Source organism: Triticum urartu, chromosome 5A (assembly GCF_056163025.1).
Source record: "Triticum urartu cultivar PI428250 chromosome 5A, HENAU_Tu73, whole genome shotgun sequence".
NCBI classification, from domain to species: domain Eukaryota; kingdom Viridiplantae; phylum Streptophyta; class Magnoliopsida; order Poales; family Poaceae; genus Triticum; species Triticum urartu.
In genome coordinates, this window is record NC_141877.1 from 505,497,787 (window position 1) to 505,524,453 (window position 26,667).

Sequence of the window (26,667 nt, forward strand, 5' to 3'; positions counted from 1 at the left end):
CAATAAATATCGATATAAAAGCATGATGCAAAATGGATGTATCAACTCCCCCAAGCTCAGACCTCGCTTGTCCTCAAGCGAAAGCCGAAATCAAAAAATATGTCCACATGTTTAGAGATAGAGGTGTCGATAAAAATAAAATACGGACATGAGGGCATCATGATCATTCTTAGAATAGAAACTTATATAATTCTTTTCATATGATCTCTTATGCTAGAGTAATAATTCAATCACAATTTCAAGTATGAAACGTAAACTTCATTGAAAACTAACAAACTATAATCTCAGTCATTGGAGCAATTGCAATTTATCATAACATAGGAAAGAGTCAATATATAAGAGCTTTTCAGAAAGTCCACATACTCAACTATCATATAGTCTTTCACAATTGCTGACACTCACGCAATACTTATGGGTATGGAGTTTTAATCGGACACAGAGAAAGATAGGGGCTTATAGTTTTGCCTCCCAATGTTTTACCTCAAGGGTAATGTCAACAATAATAGTTCATGAAAACTCACATCCAATTAGCCATATATACCAGGATCTTTCCAACATACTGTGCTTGCCAAAGGATAAAATGTAAAAAGGATGGGTGAAGATCACCATGACTTTATGCAATGTAGGAGATAGAAGTAAAAGATAGGCCCTTCGCAGAGGGAAGCAGAGGTTGTCATGCACTTTTATAGTTGGATGCACAAAATCTTAATGCGAAAGAACGTCACTTTATATTGCCACTTGTGATATGGACCTTGATTATGCAGTCTGTTGCTTTTATTTCTTCCATATCACACGATTGTATAAAGGTTATTTCTCCCACACTAATAAGTCATACATATTTAGAGAGCAATTTTCATTGCTTGCACCGATGACAACTTACTTGGAGGATCTTACTCAATCCATAGGTAGGTATGGTGGACTCTCATGGCAAAACTGGTTTTAAGGGTATTTGGAAGCACAAGTAGTATCTCTACTTGGTGCGATGGATTTGGCTAGCATGAGGGAGAAAGGCAAGCTCAATCATGTTGGATGATCCATGAAAATATAATTTATCTCAGATGTAAGAAAACATAACCCATTACGTTGTCTTCCTTGTCCAACGTCAACTCTTTAGCATGTCATATTTTAATGAGTGCTCACAATCATAAAAGATGTCCAAGATAGTATATTTATATGTGAAGACCTCTCTTTCTTTATTACTTCCTATTAATTGCAACGATGACCAAAACTATGTTTGTCAACTCTCAACAACTTTTATTCATCATACTTTTTCTATGTGAGCTCATTACTCTCTATAAGATCCATATGATCTCTTTGTTTCTTTTTGTTTCTTTCTCTTTTCTTTTATTCACTTAAGATCATGGCAAAATAATCAAGCCCTTGACTCAGCACTAATCTTCATTATATATAGCTCATGGACTCGATTACATAGAAGGATCATAAAGCAAAACTCACAAGTAGATCATACTAAAACTTTATTATACTAGATCAAGATATTATCAAAAGGATCGAACTAAGAAAACCGTAAAGATAAAAGTAATGGTGATACGATACCGGGGCACTCCCCCAAGCTTGGAAGTTTCCAAGGGGAGTGCCCATAACCGATGCTCAATTCTTCTTTGTTGGTGGAGAAGGTGATGGTTTTGTTGATGGTGTAGGCTTCTTCCTTAATTTGCGCTTGAGGACAGAGTTTTGGTCCCTTAGGTCCTCGATCTCCTGTTCCAGGCTCAGTATCTTTTTGCATAGTTCCTGCTTGTTTTCCCGCAAGAGGCGAAAAGGGATAAACTCGATCTTAGGTTTCTTTACTCTATCCGGGAGGCTTGACTTTTTGAACTCCACATGCAAGTCCCCAGGTTGAGGTAGTGGGACTTCATCTTCATCTAAGCTCGTCTCCTCCTTTCCCTTGGGTTCATACTCCTCTTCTTCTTCCGTAGTCCAACCACAATGCTCCACATCCCCATAGACCTTAGGATCTGCAAGGAAATCAGCCACATAGCTTTCTCCTTCCGAATCCTGGGACGACATGTTGCTCTGTCTGCGGCAGGACAGCTCAAAACAAAGACAAGAGATATTTGCGTGATACGGGAGTCAAAACCTCCGGGAGATTATATAATGAATTTTTACCGACCAAAATACGTAATGTGCAAGAAAACAGAGTCCGAAAAGCGCACGAGGTGCCCACGAGGTAGGGGGCGCGCCCAGTAGGGTAGGGCGCGCCCTCCACCCTCGTGGAGGCCTCGTGTCCTTCCCGGACTGCTTCTTATTTTTTTTATTTTTCTAAATATTCCAAACAGAGAAATATTGCCATAAAAACTGTTTTGGAGTCGGTTTACTTACCGTACCACATACCTATTCCTTTTCGGAGACTGAAACGTTCCGGAAAGTGCCCCTTATGTATTCCTCCGGGGTTACGGTTTCAATAACATTGGTTTCAACATTTATAGGATTACCTGAGATATAATGTTTGACTCTTTGACCGTTCACCACCTTCAGATTTGTGCCTTCGAAGTTGTTGATTTTTATGGCACCGGAACGATAGACCTCCTCGATAATGTAAGGACCTTCCCATTTAGAGAGGAGTTTTCCTGCAAAAATCTTAAACGAGAGTTGTATAGCAATACATAATCACCTACATTAAACTCACGCTTTTGTATCCTTTTAGCATGCCATCTTTTAACTTTTTCTTTAAACAACTTGGCATTTTCGTAGGCTTGGCTTCTCCATTCATCGAGTGAGCTAATATCAAATAACCTTTTCTCACCGACAAGTTTAAAATCATAATTGAGCTCTTTAATAGCACAATATGCCTTGTGTTCTAGTTCGAGAGGTAAGTGACATGCTTTTCCATAAACCATTTTATACGGAGACATACCCATAGGATTTTTATATGTAGTTCTATAGGCCCATAATGCATCATCAAGTTTCTTGGACCAATTCTTTCTAGACCTATTGACAGTCTATTGCAAAATTAATTTGAGTTCTCTATTACTCAATTCTACTTGACCACTAGACTGTGGGTGATAAGGAGATGCAATTATATGATTAACATCATATTTAGCAAGCATTTTACAGAAAGCACCATAATAAAATGCGAACCACCATCAATCATTAAATATCTAGGGACTCCAAATCTTGGAAAAATAACTTCTTTAAGCATTTTAATAGAAGTGTTATGATCAGCACTACTAGTTGGAATAGCTTCTACCCACTTAGTAACGTAATCAACAGCAACTAAAATATGTGTATATCCATTAGAGGAAGGAAAAGGCCCCATATAGTCAAAGCCCCAAACATCAAATGGTTCAATAACGAGTGAATAGTTCATAGGCATTTCTTGACGTCTACTAATATTACCAATTCTTTGATATTCATCACAAGATAAGACAAACTTACGGGCATCCTTGAAGAGAGTAGGCCAATAAAAACCAGATTGCAATACCTTATGTGCGGTCCTATCTCCAGCATGGTGTCCTCCATAAGCTTCGGAGTGACACTTGCGTAGGATCTGTTCCTGTTCATGCTCAGGTACACAACGTCTAATAACACCATTTACTCCTTTATAAAGATGTGGGTCATCCCAAAAGTAATGCCTCAAATCATAGAAGAACTTTTTCTTTTGCTGGTATGTGAAACTAGGTGGTATAAACTTAGCAACAATGTAATTAGCATAATCAGCATACCATGGAGCAGTATGAGAAGCATTTATGATATTTAATTGCTCATCAGGAAAGCTATCATCAATAGGTAGTGGGTCATCAAGCACATTTTCTAACCTAGACAAGTTGTCTGCAACGGGGTTCTCAGCTCCCTTTCTATCAACAATATGTAAGTCAAATTCTTGTAGCAAGAGAACCCATCTAATAAGTCTAGGTTTAGCATCTTTCTTTCTCATAAGATATTTAATAGCAGCATGATCAGTCTGAATAGTTACTTTAGAATCAACAATATAAGGTCTGAACTTATCACAAGCAAATACAACTGCTAAGAATTCTTTTGCACTGGTAGCATAATTACTTTGAGCATCGTCTAGGGTTTTACTAGCATATTGAATAACGTTTAATTTCTTATCAATTCTTTGCCCTAGAACAGCACCTACAACATAATCACTAGCATCACACATAATTTCAAAGGGTAAATTCCAATCAGGTGGCCGAACAATAGGTGCAGAGATCAATGCTTTCTTAAGTATTTCAAATGCTTCTACACAATCATCATCAAAGACAAATGGTATATCTTTTTGTAATAAATTAGTCAGAGGCCGAGAAATTTTTGAGAAGTCCTTAATGAACCTCCTATAAAATCCGGCGTGACCAAGGAAACTTCTTATACCTTTGATGTCCTTGGGACATCGCATCTTCTCAATAGCATCAACCTTGGCTTTATCAACCTCAATACCTCTTTCGGAAACTTTATGCCCCAAGACAATACCTTCATTAACCATAAAGTGGCACTTTTCCCAATTCAAGACAAGATTAGTTTCTTCACATCTCTGCAGAACTCGATCAAGGTTGCTCAAGCAATCATCAAAAGAAGATCCATAGACGGAGAAATTGTCCATGAAAACCTCACAAACCTTTTCACAGAAGTCTGAGAATATAGCCATCATGCATCTTTGAAAGGTAGCAGGTGCATTACATAAACCAAAAGGCATACGTCTATAAGCAAAAGTACCAAAAGGGCAAGTAAAAGTAGTCTTTGATTGATCTTTGGCTGACACAGGTATTTGAGAGAAACCAGAATAACCATCTAGAAAGCAAAAAATGTGTATGTTTGGATAATCTTCCTAGCATTTGATCGATAAAAGGTAAGGGGTAATGGTCCTTTTTAGTGGCCTTATTTAATATGCAGAAATCAATTACCATCCTATAACCTGTAATAATTCTTTGAGGAATCAATTCATCTTTATCATTAGGAAGGACAGTAATACCTCCCTTCTTAGGGACACAATGGACAGGACTTACCCACTGACTATCAGCAACGGGATAGATTATACCTGCCTCAAGGAGCTTTAGTATTTCCTTTCTTACCACTTCTTTCATTTTAGGATTCAGCCATCGTTGATGATCACAAACTGGTTTAGCATCTTCTTCCAAATTTATTTTATGTTGACATAGAGTGGGACTAATGCCCTTAAGATCATCAAGAGTATACCCAATAGCAGCATGGTGCTTCTTCAGAGTTTTCAATAATCTCTCCTCCTCATGCTCTGAAAGGTTAGCACTAATAATAACAGGATATATCGTTTTCTCATCAAGATAAGCATATTTAAGAGTATCAGGCAACGGCTTAAGCTCAAACACGGGATCACCCTTGGGTGGAGGAGGATCCCCTAGGATTTCAACGGGCAAATTGTGTTTCAGAATAGGTTCCTGTTTAAAGAATACTTCATCTATTTCCCATCTTTCATTCATAAACATATCATTTTCATGGTCTAGCAAATATTGTTCTAAAGGATCACTAGGAGGTACGGCAATAGAAGCAAGACCAATAATTTCATCCTTACTAGGTAATTCTTCTTCATGGTGTTGTCTACTAAATTTAGAGAAATTAAATTCATGAGACATATCATCTAAACCGATAGTAACAACATCCTTTTTGCAATCTATCTTAGCATTAACAGTGTTCAAGAAGGGTCTACCAAATATAATGGGACAAAAGCTATCTTGTGGAGAACCAAGAACAAGAAAATCAGCAGGATATTTAGTTTTCCCACATAAGACTTCAACATCTCTAACAATTCCCATTGGTGAAATAGTATCTCTATTGGCAGGTTTAATTGTGACATCAATATCTTCTAACTCAACAGGTGCAATATCATGCATAATTTCTCTAAATAACAGGCATTCCTACCACAGGTCTAGGTTTATCTTTAGCACAAGGTTTAGGAATTCTAGCAGTTTCATCACAGAAATAAATAACATGCCCATCAATATTATCAGCCAAGAGATCTTTAACAATAGCAATATCAGGTTCAACTTTAATTTGCTCAGAAGGTGTATAAGTTTTAATATTGCTTTTACGAACCACAGTTGAAGCTTTAGCATGATCCTTTATCCTAACAGGAAAAGGTGGTTTCTCAACATAAGTAGTAGGAACAATAGGATCATTATAAGTGACAGTCTTTTCTTCAACTTTAATAGGTGCAGCTACGTTTACTTCTATGGGGGGTGATATTTAAACCACTTCACCTTGGGGAGATCAACATTAGTAGCAAAAGATTCACCGAAAGAAGCTACTATCTCAGAGTCAAGTCCATAGTTAGTGCTAAATTTACGGAAAACATCGGTATCCATAAAAGATTTAACACAATCAAACCTAGGTGTCATACCTGACTCCTTACTTTTGTTGAGGTCCCAATCTTCAGAGTTGCATTTAATTCTTTCCAATAAATCCCATTTGAATTCAATAGTCTTCATGATAAAAGAGCCAGCACAAGAAGTATCAAGCATGGTGCGATTGCTATTAGAAAGCCGAGCATAAAAAATTTGAATAATCATTTCTCTTGAGAGATCATGATTGGGGCATGAATATAACATTGATTTAAGCCTCCCCCAAGCTTGAGCGATGTTTTCTCCTTCGCGAGGCCAAAAATTATATATATAATTACGATCACGATGAACAAGATGCATAGGATAAAACTTCTAATGAAATTTCAATTTCAATCGTTTGTAGTTCCATGACCCCATATCATCACATAGCCTATACCACGTCGATGCATCTCCCTTTAAAGATAAAGGGAAGACCTTCTTCTTAACAACATCTCCAGGTACACCTGCAAGTTTAAATAATCCACAAACTTCATCCACATATATTAGATGCTCATCAGGATGCTTTGTTCCATCTCCTACAAAAGGATTAGCTAGCAGTTTTTCTATCATACCCAAAGGAATTTCAAAGCAGACATTTTCATTTTCAGTAGGTTCAGTAGGTTGAGGAGCAACTCTTTGATCTACTGGTCGGGGTGAAGATACTCCGAACAAGCCCCTCAGAGGATTACTTTCCATAGTAACAAGTGACAGTAAATTTCAGCACACTATATAAAATTTTCCTTACCAAATTCCACCTACCAAAGGTGCTTCACTCCCTGGCAACGGCGCCAGAAAAGAGTCTTGATGACCCACAACTATAGGGGATCTATCGTAGTCCTTTATATAAGTAAGCGTGTCGAACCCAACGAGGAGCAGAAGCAAATGATAAGCGGTTTCCAGCAAGGTATTCTCTGCAAGTACTGAAACAAGTGGTAACAGATAGTTTTGTGATAGGATAATTTGTAACGAGCAACAAGTAACAAAAGTAAATAAAGTGCAGCAAGGTGGCCCAATCCTTTTTGTAGCAAAGGACAAGCCTGGACAAAACTCTTATATAGAGAAAAGCGCTCCCGAGGACACATGGGAATATCATCAAGCTAGTTTTCATCACGTTCATATGATTCGCATTCGGTACTTTGATAATTTGGTATGTGGGTGGACCGGTGCTTGGGTACTGTCCTTACTTGGACAAGCATCCCACTTATGATTAACCTCTATTGCAAGCATCCGCAACTACAACAAAAGTATTAAGGTAAACCTAACCATAGCATGAAACATATGGATCCAAATGAGCCCCTTACGAAGCAACGCATAAACTAGGGTTTAAGCTTCTGTCACTCTAGCAACCCATCATCTACTTATTACTTCCCAATGCCTTCCTATAGGCCCAAATAATGGTGAATTTTCATGTAGTCGATGTTCACATAACACCACTAGAGGAGAGACAACATACATCTCATCAAAATATCGAACGAATACCAATTCACATGACTACTAATAGCAAGACTTCTCCCATGTCCTCAAGAACAAACGTAACTACTCACAAAGCATATTCATGTTCATAATCAGAGGGGTATTAATACGCATATAGGATCTAAACATATGATCTTCCACCAAATAAACCAACTAGCATCAACTACAAGGAGTAATTAACACTACCAGCAACCTACTAGTACCAATCCCGGACTTGGAGACAGGAATTGGATACAAGAAATGAACTAGGGTTTTGAGAGGAGATGGTGCTGATGAAGATGTTGATGGAGATTGCCCTCTCCCAATGAGATGAGCGTTGGTGATGACGACGGCGATGATTTCCCCCTCCCGGAGGGAATTTTCCTCGGCAGAACAGCTCTGCCGGAGCCCTAGATTGGTTCCGCCAAGGTTCCGCCTCGTGGCGGCGGAGTTTCATCCGAGAAGATGGCTTCTGATTTTTTTTCCTCATCGAAATACTTCATATAGCAGAAGATGGCCACCGGAAGGCCACCAGGGGGGCCACGAGGTAGGGGGCGCGCCCATGGGGGTAGGGTGCGCCCCCCACCCTCGTGGGCAGGGTGTGGCTCCCCTGGTGAACTTCTTGCACTCGGTATTTTTTATATATTCTGAAAATGTCTTCTGTGAAGTTTCAGGACTTTTGGAGCTGTGCAGAATAGGTCTCTAATATTTTCTCCTTTTCCAGCCCAGAATCCCAGCTGTCGGCATTCTCCCTCTTTATGTAAACCTTGTAAAATAAGAGAGAATAGGCATAAGTATTGTGACATAATGTGTAATAACCGCCCATAATGCAATAAATATCAATATAAAAGCATGATGCAAAATGGACGTATCAGCTATTCGTTCCACGGATAACTAGGCGGGGACAGCAGGGTGAGGACGTGTCGATCCCGACTGCACCACCTGTGGATTAACAGTGGCCTTGCCGGATGCCAGGGATGGGTCAAATCCCTTAGGGTTATTACGGTTTAATGGGAGCGGTGATCTAATACTAGGATAACCTATGCCAGCCTGGCTGCTCTGATACCATGTCCTGTGGCACCCCGATCCGCATGGAGCAGGAGGCCTTCGCACGTCAGCCCAGGATAACACCTGAGGCACGACAGGTCCATAATACAGCATTCCAGGTACAAGAATATTCATCAAATACATGTATAGAAGATTACATCATTAATGATTGCAATTATCCGGTATAGCCCTAAGGCTATTTAAATGGCGGCGGAAGTCTTGGTTTGGCGGCTCATCAACTCTGGCTGGGCTCCATAACTCACAGGACTGGCAAGGTTGCGGCCTAGCACGACGGATCAAGCAAACAATTTGGGTACGACCTACAAAACTGGTATGACACGCCAGGTCAGTATATTGAATGTACTTGCAACACAACCAAATACATAGCATCCAAACAAGCAGAAGACAAGGCAAGAACCAAGCGTATGCAACAACCTATGTCATATCAATTACTAATCATGGCATGATATAGATCAACTAAACATGAGCAACATCGTAGCATCTACTAATCATGGTAGTAACATGGCATATTAGAACATACATCTAACATGGCAATAGTAAAACATAGCATATCATCTCAATCATGGCATAATTTTTACATATCAATCAAAACATGCCATGGCATCATGAAAATATGCTGGATATAAACTACCGGTCATCTTCAAAGAAGACATAACATGTTAACTATATGCAACTACTAACTGTCATGCAAACAACAACATATTACTCATGCAATGCAACCAAGCTTGTGCACTGAGTCCCTCGGACTCTCTTACCAACGGGTTTCCTCGCAACCGAACGGTGATCATGACGAATCACAAACAGAACCACACTCGGTTCAACGGGTTACCTTGTAACCAAACGATGATCTTTTCAGCGATCACAACCATGACCAACACTTGGTCTCAAACGGTGATCTTTCCGGCGATCACAACCATGACCAACACTTGGCCTCAAACGGTGATCCTTCCGACGATCACAACCATGAACAACACTTGGTCTCCAACACTCACCGAGACCTCGTCTCGTGATCATATCAAAACATCATCGTGACTTCTCACGACTATCTCATAGTCCAAGTCACCACATTCTTGTTACCACATTAATTTACTTAATTATTTCAGGTTTATCCTCCATTTCGACCAAGACCTGATAGTGTGACCTACTAAGAACTGTGTTGCTATCGATAGACTTTATAAACACTCTGCAGAGGTAGCGCACTGTACCCACACCACGGAACTCACGGCCTCGGCCTCCCATTCGGGTGGACCAACGGCATTTCAACAAAATCGACCTACTGCCATGACACTCTCCTGGCCACTCCGACTCCCCACTGGGCTAAGTCTTGGGTGGCCTCGTGTCTACCAAAGACACCAATGGCCACCGTCGTGGCAAAACGGCCACCATCATGGCCAAAAAACGGTCCCACACGGGGTGAGGGAGTCCTGGATTAGGGGGTCTCTGGACTGCCAGACTATATCCTTTGGCCGGACTGTTGGAGTATGAAGATACGAGATTGAAGACTTCGTCCCATGTCCGGATGGGACTCTACTTGGCGTGGAAGGCAAGCTAGGCAATACGGATATGTATATCTCCTCCTTTGTAACCGACCTTGTGTAACCCTAGCCCCCTCTGGTGTCTATATAAACCGGAGGGTTTTAGTCCATAGGACAACAGACAATCATACCATAGGCTAGCTTCTAGGGTTTAGCCTCTTTGATCTCATGGTAGATCAACTCTTGTAATACTCATATCATCAAGAACAATCAAGCAGGACGTAGGGTATTACCTCCATCAAGAGGGCCCGAACCTGGGTAAATATCGTGTCCCCTGCCTCTTGTTACCACCCACCTTAGACACACAGTTCGGGACCCCCTACCCGAGATCCATCGGTTTTGACACCGACATTGGTGCTTTCATTGAGAGTTCCACGGTGTCGTCACCATAAGGCTTGATGGCTCCTTTGATCATCGCTAGCGATGCGGTCCAGGGTGAGGCTTTCCTCCCCGGACAGATCTTCGTATTCGGCAGCTTCGCACTGCGGGTCAATTCGCTTGGCCATCTGGAGCAGATCGAAAGCTACGCCCCTAGCCATCAGGTTAGATTTGGAAACTTGAACTACACGGCCGACATCCCCGGAGACTTGATCTTCCACGGATTCGAGCCCATGCCGGACGCGCTACACAGTCGCGACGAGCAACACGTAACTCTGCCGTCGGACAATGTTCGGGAGATCACATCCGTAGCTACTCCGGCCGTTAATCCGAAGCAAATCGCGCCATCCGAGAGCGGAGGGATAGACCCCGCCATGGAGGCCGCACTCTCAGTGGCGATAGAGCCAGATACTGACTTCACCCCTTTCGAGAGCCGCGTCGCCGAACCACTGGATTTATCCCCGGCCACGGACTCCGAGCCGCCTACATCCGTGCCTATCGAATCCGACGGGGCGCTGATCATGGAGTTCACCTCCGTGGATATCTTTTAGCACTCACCTTTCGGAGATGTGCTAAATTCATTAAGGTCTCTCTCCCTGTCAAGAGAACCTTGGCCGAACTATGTCCGGCTAGAATGGGATGCGGACGATGAAGAAATTCGCTGCCCACTCACCACCCACTTAGTAGCCACTGTCGACGACTTAACCGACATGCTCGACTTCGACTCCGAAGACATCGACGGTATGGACGACGATGCAGGAGACAAACAGGAACCACCACCCATAGGGCGCTGGACCGCCACTTCATCACATGACGTATACATGGTGGATACACCCAGAGAGGGAAATGGCAAAGAGACAGTGGAGGATTCCCCTCCAAGAAACCCAAGCGCCGACGGCAGCAGCGCCGCTCGAAGTCCCGCCATAGCAAAAACAGCGATAACAGCGCAAGAGGAAATAACAGTCCAGTCGACTCTAGAAGAAATGACGATTGCACCACCCCGGCGGCAGAGCACGATCAAGATGCAAACTGCAAACATAGTATGGATCTGACGTCCGACCGCGACGACACCAAGGATAAGCCTCATCAAACCCCGTTTGGGGAAGAAAACAGTTCGGACGAAGATGCACACATCATCCCGGAAACGCACTTGGAGCAAGAAAACCTCCGCAGAAGGCTTATTGCCACAGCGAGGAGCCTGAAGAAACAGAAGCAAAGGCTCAAGGTCGCACAAGATACGCTCAACAACAAGTGGAACAAAGTAACAAAGTATGGTGGAAGTTACCATAAAACAGCTATCCAAAGCACAATATATTACCGGAATTCGACGATGAGGCCTTAGAGCCCATACAGCCGAAGAGTGATACGGCCAACCGGCCGGATACACCACCTTGTGAACGCGATAGAGCGGCTAACAAAGTCGCGCATAAGTCAACACACGATCTACGTGAGAACTTGCGTCAAAAATCCGGCGCGAGCAGATCTATCTATGGATCTAGGAAGCGCGCTACGGTACAAAACCAACACTGAATACTACAACCGTTCGAACACCATGGTGCATCCCAGTACAGGGGTGCAGCACACCCCTTATGTTTCACTGATGAGGTGCTGGATCACGAATTCCCAAAGGGATTCAAACCGGTGAACATAGAGGCGTACGACGGGACCACAGACCCTGGAGTCTGGATAGAGGACTTCATCCTCCATATTCATATGGCTCGTGGAGACGATCTCCATGCCATTAAATACTTGCCCCTCAAGCTTAAAGGGCCAGCTCGGCACTGGCTAAAAAGCCTCCCCGAAAACTCAATTGGAAGTTGGGAGGAGCTCGAGGACGCTTTTCGGGCCAATTTTCAAGGGACTTATGTCCGACCTCCGGATGCAGACGATTTAAGTCATATAATCCAACAGTTCGGAGAGTCCGCCCGAAAGCTTTGGAACAGGTTCCTCACCAAGAAGAACCAAATCGTCGACTGTCCGGACGCCGAAGCCTTAGCAGTTTTTAAACACAGTGTCCGAGACGAATGGCTCGCCAGACACCTCGGTCAAGAAAAACCGAGAACAATGGCAGCCCTAACAAGCCTCATGACCCGCTTTTTTGCGGGCGAGGACAGCTGGTTGGCCCGTAGCAGCACTAGCGACCCAAGCACATCCGAAGTCAGGGATGGCAATGGTAAACCACGACGCAACAAAAACAAGCGTCAAAATAAAGAAGGTAGCCCAGATAACACGGCGGTAAATGCCGGATTCAGGGGCTCCCGACTAGGTCAGCGGAAAAAGCCTTTCAAAGGCAGCAGAGAAGGACAATCTGGCCTAAACAAAATTCTTGACAAACTCTGTCAGATTCATGGCACCCCGGACAAACCTGCAAATCATACCCACAGAGAATGTTGGGTCTTCAAGCAGGCCGGTAAGCTAAACGCCGAACACAAAGGGGAAGAGACGCCAAGCGAAGACGAGGATGAGCCTCGCCAGCAAAGCGCCGGAGGACAGAAAAAGTTCCCACCAGAGGTTAAAACAGTAAACGTGGTCCATGTGACAAAGAGGAGAAGCAAGCATACACTCTGAGGCACACGAGCCATAGAGCCCGTCACCCCTAGGTTCAACCCCTGGTTGGCCTGCCCGATCACTTTTGATCGTAGGGATCACGAGACAAATATCCGGCACGAAGGACTGGCGGCCTTGGTCTTAGACCCAATAATAAATGGGTACCATTTCACACGAGTCCTCATGGACGGCGGCAGTGATCTAAATCTGATATATCAGGACACAGTCTGCAAAATGGGGATAGATCCGACACAAATAAGCCATAGTAATACTACCTTCAAGGGAGTAATACCAGGCGAAGAGGCCCGCTGTACGGGCTCTCTACTACTAGAGGTGGTATTCGGTTCTCCCGATAACTTCTGAAGCGAAAGTTTAACTTTTCACATCGCCCCATTCCGAAGTGGCTATCAAGCACTACTCGGAAGAATGGCTTTCGCTCGTTTTAACGCAATACCACATTACGCTTTTCTCAAGCTTAAGATGCCCGGTCCACGTGGCATCATCTCAGTTAGCAGAAATACCGAACGTTTCCCACGTACAGGAGAGGATGTGGCGGCTCTAGCAGCCGCAAACTAGACGGCCTCACCAGCCAGAGAAATGGCAGGTCGTCAAGACCACGGACACGATCAAACGAATTCGGCGTTCCATCATATATACATGAGATTGGTTTGATGATCAAACCCTCATAAACGATACCAGGGGCTTCCCGCATGTAATCAGGGCCAGCTCGGCTCAAATTGGCTTCTCTTGAATTTTGATAGTTCATTGATAATAACCAACTCTTCTTTTTGGCACGTCAACTTTCACCTAAGTTCTTTCCTTTTGCAGATGACAATCGTGCTACACCCATCCAGGACACGGCACAACGGAGATACAGGCGCAGACGTGCAGCAGGGACCCGCCCAAAGGTTTCTTTTTAGATTAAGACCCTGCGTAAACCTTTTTTACTGTCTCTTGTTGCTCATATCCTTCGGATACTCCACACAACCAAGAAGGATGCTGGCGTTATTGGCATGTGGCCATGCCAGGATTTTGCACATACCCGGACACATGGGGTTTCTTATTAAGGGCATTGTTTATCCCGGTATATGTTATAAAGACCGAACACCTTAGGGAGTGTTCGGCGTCGCGAGTTTGGCCCTATATGCATTAGCTCCGAATCATGTCTTTGGTAAAATGTTGGGTTTGCCTGGCTCCCACGTTTTGGTACCTTACGTTCCGTTATATCGGCTAAGGTAGCACTAGGAGAACTACTGCGATTGTGCCCTGGTTCATCCGGATGAGCACCTCAGTAGAGAAAGTCGAAAACTGACTGTCATGATATAGCGAGAAACTGGTCAACCACTCAATGACTCATCGGAATCTTCGGGATTCCTTCGCATTAACGAAGGGCCGTTTCCCAGTCATGTACGTACGTGCCCCGTATTCGGATGAGCGCAAAAGTACCAGGGGCTATATAGTAGCCCCATTGTCAAACTCCTATGGCTAAGTGAAAGTGTTAAAGCAATATAGCCTGATTGCCTCGTTCGCTACGCTATCACCTCCTTAACGGACCAAGACGTTGGATCAAGTGTGGATATGCATTTTTTGCAAACACCCCCGCATTATATGCATGGGGGCGGAAGCCGACGACTGCAAACTTTCAGGTTATATACATATATACATAAACGGCCGTACAGGAGGCATCATAGTACTTTCGGGCAAAAGTATAAATACAGCCTTGATAATTCAGTAAAACATTGTTTTTACAATGGGAATACATGTCACTAGAACATAATATTCTTCAAGCACTGAGCCTCTATCAAACGAGCGCCTTCAAGAACTTCTTCAACGTAGTGCTCGGCAGCCACTCGGCCTACGGTCGAACCCTGTGTCGCAACAGTGGTGGCCTCCATCTCCGCCCAGCATGTCTTGACACGGGCAAGGGACATCCGCGCACCCTCTATGCACACTGATCTCTTTACAGCATCGATGCGTGGCACAGCACCAAGGAATTGTTGCACTAAACTAAAGTAGTTATTCGGCCTTGGCCCTCCCGGCCAGAGGTGATCCACAACGGACCTCATGGCAAGTCCGGACAAACTATGGAGCTCGGCCCACTCGTCCAATCGCTCATTCAACAACAGCGGACGGACTGGAGCGTGAAACTGTGACCAGAACATCTTTTCCACTTCGAGACCTTTCTGATCCTTAAAGTACTCGGCCGCATCAGCATCACTTGCAGCCAAATCCATGTAGGCGTCCAAAGAACTCCATAGCCGGTCTAGAGGAGCATACTTCGGATCTCCGAACTTAGTCCGCAATAAGAAGGGCTCCCCAGACACGATATCTGCACCTTGATTCAGCTCCTCCTTCGTCGCTCTAATTTTGGAGCGGGCTTCCTTGGCAGCCACAAGGGCCTTCTCCAGGTCCGTCGCCTTCGCCCGGTTTTCTTCTTCAAGAAGCTGGTAACGATCAGCGGCATCTTTTAACTCTACAGCCATCTTGGCTATTTTTTCCTTGCTCTCGTAGTGCACGGCCTGTTCGGCCCTTAACTCTTCGGCCACCTTTAGAGCGGCCGCATTGCTACTCCTTGCTTGCTCCTTGGCTCGGGCAAGCTCCGCCCAAAGGGTCTCCACAGTGGCAGCTCCATCTGCAGTCACAACATATTAAAGATACTTGCATCATGCTACTCTCATTATGTGACGATCACCAGAGAAATCACTCACCCTGTGCCTCGTCAAGACGCTTGTTGACAAGCACGATGTCGGCATCTGCCGCATCAAGTTGCCGCTTTAGCTCGGTAAACCCATCAGTCCGGCTAGCCACCGGAGCTTCAGCCACCTGCACATAAAGGCGGTCTGGTTATTACCTGGGACTATGAGCCTCTGTTTGCCGCCGTTTTTGACAACAACCAGAGTCTCAGGGGCTACTATCTGCATAGGGCACACCTAACGTGTGTGGTACTGTTAAAAACATACATTATTTCATGTACCTCGAAGCCTTTCAGCAGACTCATAAAGGCTTCATGCAAACCGTTTTAAGTGGATGAAATCCTTTCAATTACCGTACCCATTAGCGTACGATGCGCTTCTGAGACGGCCGCTTGCCCCAGAAGATCCTTCAGCGTGTCTGACCGCACATTGTACGGACCCTTGCTGTCGCTCTCCTTAGGAGCCAGATACTGGGGATTCCAGGTAGCCAAAGGGTTATCCTCTGGCCTTAGTGGATCCGGAGATACCCTTCATGACGTCACTTCAAGGTCGCCCGCTTCATGAGGCGGGGTGTCCGGGGGAGGCGTTTCGTTCTCCATCATCTCTGGAAGAAGATCCCCTGAAGATGAACTCTGTCGGGAAGGGCTATGATCCGGACTACAATTTATAAGCATCAGTTATTGTCTTCGGAAGTAAGGTAGGATGTTTCCACTATTAAGTACTTTTCGATTACTTACAACTCGGTAGAGGGCTGATCCCCGCACGAACATTGTGCGGCAAGAATACCCTCCGAGGCAGGACCCTCTGATGAAGATTTCTTCTCTCGTTTGGAAACCTTAGTTTCCGGATCTTCAGAGGCAGTCTTCTTCCTTCCCTGGGGAGAGAGAATGTCAGATTCTTCCCTTTGGTTGTCCTCCCTCGCGGAGGTGCTCATTCCCCTGGCTAGAATAAGTACCGAGTGAGGCCCGCTTTCGCCCTCTTTGTTCCCCCCATCATCTTCCTTTGAGGGCACTGGATAAGGCGCCGGCTCGAGCATCTTGTCCAGTACCGGATTGTCCAAGCCCTCATGAAGGGGAGCCGAACACCTGATCATCATCGCCTTTGCTATCCAGTCCTGATCAAAAAGCGGCTCTTGAGAATGATGTCATGATAAATAAAAGGACACTAGGTTCGATATGGGATTACTTACTAGGGCAGCGGGGCGGTTGCAGCTCAGACCCACGTCCTCGGTGGTGTCCGGACACTCTATTTGGGGTCCGAAGAACGATTTGTACATCTCTTCGAGCGTTATGCCGAGGAAATGCTAAATAGCTCGCGGTCCTTCCGGGTTGAATTCCCAGATGCGGAGGGGCCGGCGTTTGCAAGGCTGGATTCGACGAACTAGCATAACTTGCATTACCATAACCAGACTGAAATCTCTCTCAAAGAGATCTCAGATGCGGCTCTGCAGTATTGGCACGTCCTTTGCTGGACCTCAGCTCAGCCCCCTGCTGACCCATGACATCAGTTGTGGTGGGGGCCCAAGCGAAAGGTGGGGGCAGCTACCCACTTGGCACTTCGGGGAGCTGTGACATAAAACCATTCCCGCTACCACAATCCGGACACCTCTGGAAAGGAACCCTCTAGCCATGGAGCGTCAGTGATTTTGCTTATTAAAGCACCTCCGCACGCTGCATGATGCCCCTCTATCATATTTGGCTTCACATCAAAGGTCTTGAGCCACAGGCCGAAGTGAGGGGTAATGCGGAGGAAGTCCTCACATATGACAAGAAATGACGAGATGTGAAGAAGGGAATCCGGGGCCAGATTGTGAAAATCCAGCCCATAATAGAACATAAGACCCCTAACAAAGGGATCCAGAGCGAGGCCTAGTCCTCGGAGGAAGTGGGAGACAAACACAACGCTCTCGTTGGGTTCGGGAGTAGGGACGACCTGCCCACGGGCGGGCAGCCTATGCGAAATTTCGGCGGTCAGATATCTGGCCTCTCTCAACTTCTTGATGTCCTCCTCTGTGACAGAGGAAGGCATCCACCTACCTTGAAGGTCGGATCCAGACATAGTTGAAGGTCCGAAGCACCTGACCTGAGCTTTGGGTGTTAGAACTCGAGGCAGGGGAAGAATTCGATTGAGCGCGGGAGGGAAAAAATAAAAAGCCTTGTCCCCTTTATAAAGAGGGTGAATATCAGGCATCCCCCTCGTGGCCATTTGGGACTTGCCTAAGATCTAGGAGTCATACCAACAGGCACAGTTGGGTTACCCACGTTTTTATTGATGAGAATCTCATGATAAGGGGGACACGATCTCTGCTTTGACAAGACGTGTCAAGAAAACCGCCTCGCGTTATGTGCGGAGCTGGTTGAGAAAAATGGTTCGGATAATGACCGGGCCATGGTGTGATGTCATGTTGTCAAAATGTGTTAGCAGATTAGATTTGTGGAAATATTATTCTCTCTACAGTGGTATGTGGAACTTATTTTGCAGAGTCGGAAACTGTCCTTGTATTCAAACTCTTCCATGATGTATTCGAAGGAGGAACCCGCCTTGCAATGCCGAAGACAACACTGCGCGCCGGACTCATCGTCATTGAAGCCTGGTTCAGGGGCTACTGAAGGAGTCCTGGATTAGGGGGTCTCCGGACAGCCGGACTATATCATTTGGTCGGACTGTTGGACTATGAAGATACGAGATTGAAGACTTCATCCCGTGTCCGGATGGGACTCTACTTGGCGTGGAAGGCAAGCTAGGCAATACAGATATGTATATCTCCTCCTTTGTAACCGACCTTGTGTAACCCTAGCCCCCTCCGGTGTCTATACAAACCGGAGGGTTTCAGTCCATAGGACAACAGACAATCATACCATAGGCTAGCTTCTAGGATTTAGCCTCTTTGATCTCATGGTAGACCAAATCTTGTGATACTCATATCATCAAGAACAATCAAGTAGGACGTAGGGTATTACCTTCATCAAGAGGGCTCGAACCTGGGTAAACATTGTGTCCCCTGCCTCCTGTTACCACCCACCTTAGACGCACAGTTCGGGACCCCCTACCCGAGATCCGCCGGTTTTGACACCGACACGGGGGCATGAGCTCAAATCCAAACCCGGGCACACAAGGCTTATGTCCACCTACCTGCTCAGGGTAGCGCGTGCCCATAAACTTCCCTCTTTGGAGGCACCGACGAGAGGCATGACAATAGATCACATTAGGGCCTTCCCATAAAGGCAAAATGTGGCTGCACTAAAGAAATTCGATTTGGTGGCACTATGACTCGATCCCATCGATAACGGAGGAGGTTTGTTATTATTAAGTAAATTTATTAGCTTCTTCATCATCATGAACATTTTTAACATGAATGCAACAATGAGCATGCAGCATACAAATGCATGGACAAAATGTCAAACTTCTCAAGTGCACAACTATAACATAGGGAACATGACATTACCAAGTACTAGCACATCAACGGTGCATTACAATCATCATAGACATTTATAATGATGTCATGAAAATAAAGTAGAGTAGTGACATGGCATTATCAACAATAACATTCTAATTAGCATGGCAAAAGATATCATAAAAACATAAGCATGCATGATAATCATGACAGAATAACTGTAGACGAAAACGATAAGGAACAAGTGTAACTACACACACACGAGGTGCAAGCAAAGTCAACATGCAAGTTCGGGGCTCGTGATAAGAGGTTGGCTTGCCTGGGGGTCGATAAATACTCCGGGAAAAAGTGTGGAACGACCGCGGAAAGAGTTGCCGGAAATAGGTCTCTCTCGGAGGGGGCTGTTTACGGGAAATGGCAAAATGGGAATTTTCAGAATGTTAAAACATCAAGAAAATGGTCCCATCGAAAAGGGCTCGACGAACAAAGAAATTAAGCGTTGGAATCACATCATTCGGAGTTACGGGAAAAAAGATGCGGACGTTTAAAGCTCATGGACTAGTTTGTAAAAATACTTCTACAAACAGGTCCCTGGTAGTTTAAACAGAACGTGTCTTTTCTGATAATACGTTTTCCAGAGAGTAAAACATATTTCTGGTCAAAGAAGAGGAAGAATACGCTTTCGGTGATTGAAAGCACACTTTCCAAGAATACACTTTCGCATGGGGAAAGCGGCTTCGCGGCGGGGGCGCCCCACTTATCCGACGTGGCGCTGGGCCAGGCCCTTCGGTCGTCGACAGGTGGGGTCGCGCGAGGTGGTGCCCCCTGGCCTCGCGTCTTCAACCTCCGGCTCGGGAGCGAGCCTGGCCGAGGGGAGGCAGCCATCCCGACGACAATCGCCGGCGTGTCCGGCCACCTCTCGAGGCGCATGACCTACCCATAAGATCAGGGCGGAGAGGCGCATCGGATGAGAGTGGCTGCTGACACCGACGAGCTCTGTAGAGGAAGCAGCGAGGCCCGCGGCAGAGAGGGGATTCGGTCGCCAGCGGACACGGGGCTACGGTGGGGAAGAGGAGAGGCGAGGCCACGGGGAGGCTCGCCGGAGCAAGGGGGATGGATTGGTGGGGGTGGAACAACAAGGGGAGCTCGGGATCACCGGAATCTAGAGAGACCCAAGGCGGCGACCACGGCGGCGGTGGAAGTGGAGGAGCGACACCAGGGACGAGAGGAGGGGTTGGGGAGGCGTAGAGAGGCGGGGAGAGGCTGCTGATAACCTCGACAGGGGGTCGCGGCTCCTTAAATAGCCGGGGCGAGGCACCTGAGCCGGTCGCCGCTGAGCGCGCCCGGCCATGGCTCTACCGGCTACAGCAAGCATGGGGGCGCACGAGAAGGCGACGACGGGGGAGTGGACGAGTGCCAGAGGCTCACAGAGACGAGCGGTGCTCGGAGACAAACGGAGGAAGAGGACAGGGGCGAGGAAGAAGACGATGGCCATATTAGCGCACTGTTCGGTCATTGGCACGGCTCGCCGGAGAAGAAAACAAAGTGGGCGAGCGGTCCAGGGGGAAGAGGACGCCGAGGGGGAACTATAGGACATTAATGGCGAGGCCAGAGCCGGTCGGAGCAGCGCTGCCGACAAGAATACTGGCTAGACCACCGTTTTGGGCTGGCTACACTCGTCATCACCACGGACAAGGCACACTCTGGGTTTTTTTACTGATGCCAGCTGATGTCTACTGCGTAGTACATCAAAGATAGAGTGTTATTATGGTAAAGAAACGGGCAGAGACAAATTGAGATGAGTAAACTAAGCTCCACAAGTTTGCTGTTGCAAACTTGGCCACACTCTAGAGAGTAAACCAGAGAGGATAAAAGGTAAATTTGTTGTCTGAGAGGCTTATGGTAGAAAGGACTACGGTCCTGGGAATTATGAAGTCATTAGGACAATGATTTAGCATAGTTGCAGTACAACTGCTAAATCTGACCGAGAAACTAATCATGAAGAAGCACTCACTAGGAGTGATGGATTGAGCTAAAGTTTGGCAAAGCTTGATGATTTGGACATACCATGATGCTGTAAAACTTTCATACCAAATGGACTTGCCAAAATGGTACTTGTTTCACAAACATCCCCTCCATCCCGAAATTTGAGAAAATTCCTCAGGTCAAATGGGGAGGGTCGCCGGAGCATGGGGGATGCATTGGTGGGGGTGGAACAACGAGGGGAGCTCGGGATCACCGGAATCTAGAGAGACCCGAGGCGACGACCATGGCGGCGATGGAAGTGGAGGAGCAACTCCGGGGACGAGAGGAGGGGTTGGGGAGGCGGGGAGAGGCTATTGATGATCTCTAGAGGGGGTCACAGCTCCTTAAATAGGCAGGGCAAGGCACCCGAGCCGGACACCGCCGAGCGCGTCCGGCCATGGCTCTGCCGAGTGCAGCAGTCACGGAGGTGCACGGGAAGGCGACGATGGGGGAGTGGACGAATGCCAGAGGCTCATGGAGACGATCAACGCTCGGAGACGAACGGAGGAAGAGGACAGGGGCGAGGAAGAAGACGATGGCCACAGTAGTGCACTGTTCGATCGTTGGCATGACTCGCCGAAGAATAAAACAAAGGGGGCGAGCAGTCCAGGGGGAAGAGGACGCCGAGGGGGAACTCTAGGACATTAATGGCGAGGCCAGAGCCGGTCGGAGCAGCGCTGCCATTGAGAACAGTGGCTAGACCACCGTTTTGGGTTGGCTACACTCGTGATCACCACGGACAAGGCGCGCTCCAGGGTTTTTACTAATGCCAACTCATGTCTACTGCGTAGTACATCGAAGATAGAGTGTTATTACGGTAAAGAAACGGGCAGAGACAAATTGAGATGAGTAAACTAAGCTCCACAAATTTGTTGTTGCAAACTTGGCCACACTCTAGATAGTAAACCAAAGAGGGTAAAAGGTAAATTTTTTGTCTCAGAGGCTTAGGGTAGAAAGGACTATGGTCCTGGGAATTATGAAGTCATTAGGGCAATGATTTAGCATAGTTGCAGTACAACTGCTAAATCTGACCCAGAAACTAAATCATGAAGAAGCACTCACTAGGAGTGATGGATAGAGCTAAAGTTTCGCAAATCTTGATGATTTGGACTTACCATGATGCTGTAAAACTTTCATACCAAATGGACTTACCAAAATGATACTTGTATCACAAACATCCCCTCTGTCCAGAAATTTGAGAAAATTCCTCAGGGAAAATGGCTAACCTAAATGAGCCAAAATCATGTGGATATAGGTTATATGGGTAGGAGAAGACTTGGGAAAATTTTCAGCCAAAATGGATCAAGATAAAATATACTTGCTTCAAAAAATGAAAAATTGGACAGAAACCAAGAATTGTTCCTGTGCTCACATAGTTCAATGAAATGAACTGAATTTAGGTGGAGGCTAATTATTTGAGATACTTGAGAGGATGGAAAAGTTTCATCCCATTTGGAAACTCTATGAAGGTACTTCCTTCACAAAGTTGTGTTCTCGTCAGAAACTTTGAAAAATTGCACAGGGAGCAATGATGAATGGATTGAGATCATATTCGGCATCCATGGGTTATTTAACAATGTTAATCACCCTGCCAAATTGCAGCTCCATTGGAATTAGTAATAAAGCACTTCCTTTGCAAGATTTTAGAGAAGATAGAAACTTGCATTGGATCATGTTCCCAATTTGGAACTGTAGAATCATAAGATTAGGATGGAACTAGTGATTATATAGCAAGGACAAGCTCCACAATTTATGTGGGAATTTTCTCTTCTATCAAAATAGTAGTTCCTTTGGAAAATGGCAGAAATGCAATATTGGCATTAAATAGGAAAAGGCAATTTTCCTTATTTAACTATGGCCAATATATTTGTGAGAGCTTGGATTAGGAATAAGTATCAACTCCACCAATTCTCATTAATTTAGGAGATGGCTAGCTATGCCTTTGGATTTTATTCCTTAGAAGGGCAAGGAAAGGAATAAATCACAATTCAAAAATATTGCATGGGACTTAGCAATATTTTTGCACATCCAAGGATCAGAAAGATAGGAGGATCTCTGGGAACAATTGGGAGGATCAACAGATCAAGGAAAATGATGGCTCCTTTGTAATCACAAAGGCCACATTCAAATTCCAAAAATTTGGAATTAGGGTTTGAGAGGGTTGAGATGATGTAAATGAGGTCTTGCCCACTGACAAATACAAGGGCAAGGTTTTGAAAGGTTGAAAATGACAAGAATTGTCAGAGTCATCCAGCAAACTCAGGAGAATTTTTTTGAAAATGAGTGCCAGGAAGGAATAACAGCACCAAAAATTGATAACCCAATTTTGGGGCTGTTACAACTCTTCCCCCCTTAAAACAATCTCGTCCTCTACCCCCCTTAAAAGAATCTCGTCCTCGAGATTTCTAGGGTTACAGCATAACTAAAACGATAACCACTCCGGGGGAAAACCACGGGGTTAATTTTTAACCCCTTGGTTAAATTCGAACGAGATGGGGGCACCGATAATTGGTACACCCGGGGAGGGATATGGCAAACCTAGATATATCCACCGCTAGGGGCACTCGAGATCAGACTCCCGGAAAAAAAATGCTGGATGCACCCAATGAACAGTGGCTTACCTGCTGACACGTGGGTCCAGGGCCCACTGGCAGCCTCCTTCTTCTACCTCCAACTTGCTGCTTCTTCTTCATCGCTGCTCCCTGTGTGGCTTGGCGCAGCGCACAACTAGCTCCTAGGGCGATGAGAACCCTAGTGCCATAGTGCGCGGTGTGCACGGCGCCGGTGGAGCGAGCACTCACGTCGCGGGCCAGCACCATGTCGGCACAACTCGTGGATTCGCCTCCTGGACGCCGGTGATCGAGTGACGAGTGGTTCTCCTGGACCTCGCTCACCATACACCGGGGTTGGGCTATAAAAGACGGCAGCGCGGCTCTCCTCCAACACACCAACACAATGCCCCTCTACTACCTCTTTGGTTTGGACGAGATCGAGCCGAGCTCCTTCGGCGAAGAAATGTTCTTGGCGGCGCTGCGGTTGTTCCTTGTGGCGCTGCTGGGAACGCTCATCCGCTCGTCGATCCTCCTGCTGATACTCATCAGGAATTATCGAGCTCGGAACAACACGCGGCTAGGTGTGTGGCTTGATATGCGGGAGAAGATGGTGCACTGCGTGGTCCTCCGCCACGCTTGATCCTCCGTCGCTTTGCGCTAGCGGAGTAATCGCATGCGGCGGTGGAGCGGGGTGGCGACTTGCCTGCGCCATGCAAGGCACAGAAGATGATGGTGGTGGGGTTCGGATGCAGGTGGGGTGGCTGCGCCATCTCGGCATCAGACCGGGGTACGAGGGAAAAATTTCGTGGATTGCTCCACAAAAAGTAGGTGTCAAGGTAGAATCAGAGTTGAAATCTATATTGGGTAGATGCACTGGATAGAGGGAAATTAAGTTGGCATTGTTCCTCCGGAAATGAAATTGGGAGAAAGAATTATAGACGAGGAATTGCCAGATGGAAATGCCTCTACGAGGCTCGGGATTTGAAAATCCGGCACACGGGGTATGCACAGATAGAAAGGGACATGTGACTTTGCATTCCCCGAGTACTGCCTGAAGGTACTCGTGGGTGAACCGGGTATGCGTGCAGTATGCAGTATAATCTAAACTAGCAAACAGACAGAGGTAATAAACATGCAACGAAAAACACAGTGGACAAATCATCCTAAGGTGTTTTAATGCTAGTGGGTATATGTAATCCTGGTATACATATACCTACACCAGCGTGCATTTTATTAAAGACTCGGGACGAGTCAATGTTGTTTTCAGTGTATGTGCTCTACTAATTAAGATCTTGTTAGCACACATTGCCAACCCTGTCAAACATCTCTGTTTGACAAAGAGACAAACAAAAACAAGCACAAAAATCAAAAGCAAGAAGGCATACATAAACACATCATACGAGTTACAACAATGCAAACCTACAACCAAACACGAAAATGCTACATGTTACAAGAAACAACTCACTCCGGGATACATAGTTCTATCCTCACATCAAGGATGAATTGACAGACTGATCATCTTACTGCGTGACTAAGGTCATGCAGAGGACTTGCCTTGCTGAGGCTCTCCGGGAGGACGAAGACTGAGCCAATCTCCATCTTCATCGTCCGATAGCACTATGGGTTGGGGTTCGACTACTGGGGGTGCGGCTGGAATTGATCCCAGAAGATGCTGCTGGTGGATCCAGAAAATAGCCTTGTCGAGGGTGATGATGTTTGGCCGAGGCCACAACACAGGCTGAGAGGGTAGCACTGGCTCGGATGGCGTTGGGTGAACAGCTTGAGATGCGAATTTACGAGCCTCACGATAAGCTTCCTTGACAACTCGTACCGCATCGTTGTCCAAGGTTCTAAATTCGGCTAGCATCTTTGAAATCATCATCCCCTGGGCAGTGATATATTGACCAGGCGAGCGATTGCGGGGTCATCCCCTTGGATAGTGAGAGAAGGCTGAATTCCTGATTCTGTCACCATGAGGAAAAAGCAGAACTCCCTCCTCTCTGCCACTTGCGGGAACTTGGTTCGGAGGTATAGGATAGCCTCCACAGTAGTGGCCTAAATGGCCAAATCAGTGGTAGGCATGGCTCTACCCTGAAAAACCAACGGCTGGCCATCTACTACAGGACCTAGGCCGATGTGCACTCTTGCATCATAACGATGAAGGTGAGGAACGGGTGTTGATTGGAACACCAGGTAATCGGGGCTAGCATTATAGCCAAAGGCTTTGGCGAGCATCTCAGCAAGGGGTGGAAAGCCAGTATGGTTGACGGCACTTGTGCGAGTGTGAAACTTGGTAGCATTTGAAGGTACTAGCCATGGTTGGAGTGTTACTAGCTAGGCTTCTTTGCAAGGACATGGCTGAATGAGAAGAGCGCGATACGGCTAGCGGAAAGGGGGCTTTTATAGCCAGCTATGCGGGACATGCCCGCATGGTGTGGCCCCTTTCCTTTAATGGCGAAGGGAAAGCGGTGCGGCCGACCAGAAAGGATATGGTTTCTATTCGTTCCATGGATAACTAGGCACGAACAGCGGGGTGAGGACGTGTCGGTCCCGACTGCGCCACCTGTGGATTAACAGTGGCCATGCTGGATGCCAGGGATGGGTCAAATCCCTTAGGGTTATTACGGTTTTATGGGAGCGGTGATCTAATACTAGGATAACCTATGCCAGCCTGGCTGCTCTGATACCATGTCCTGTGGCACACCGATCCGCATG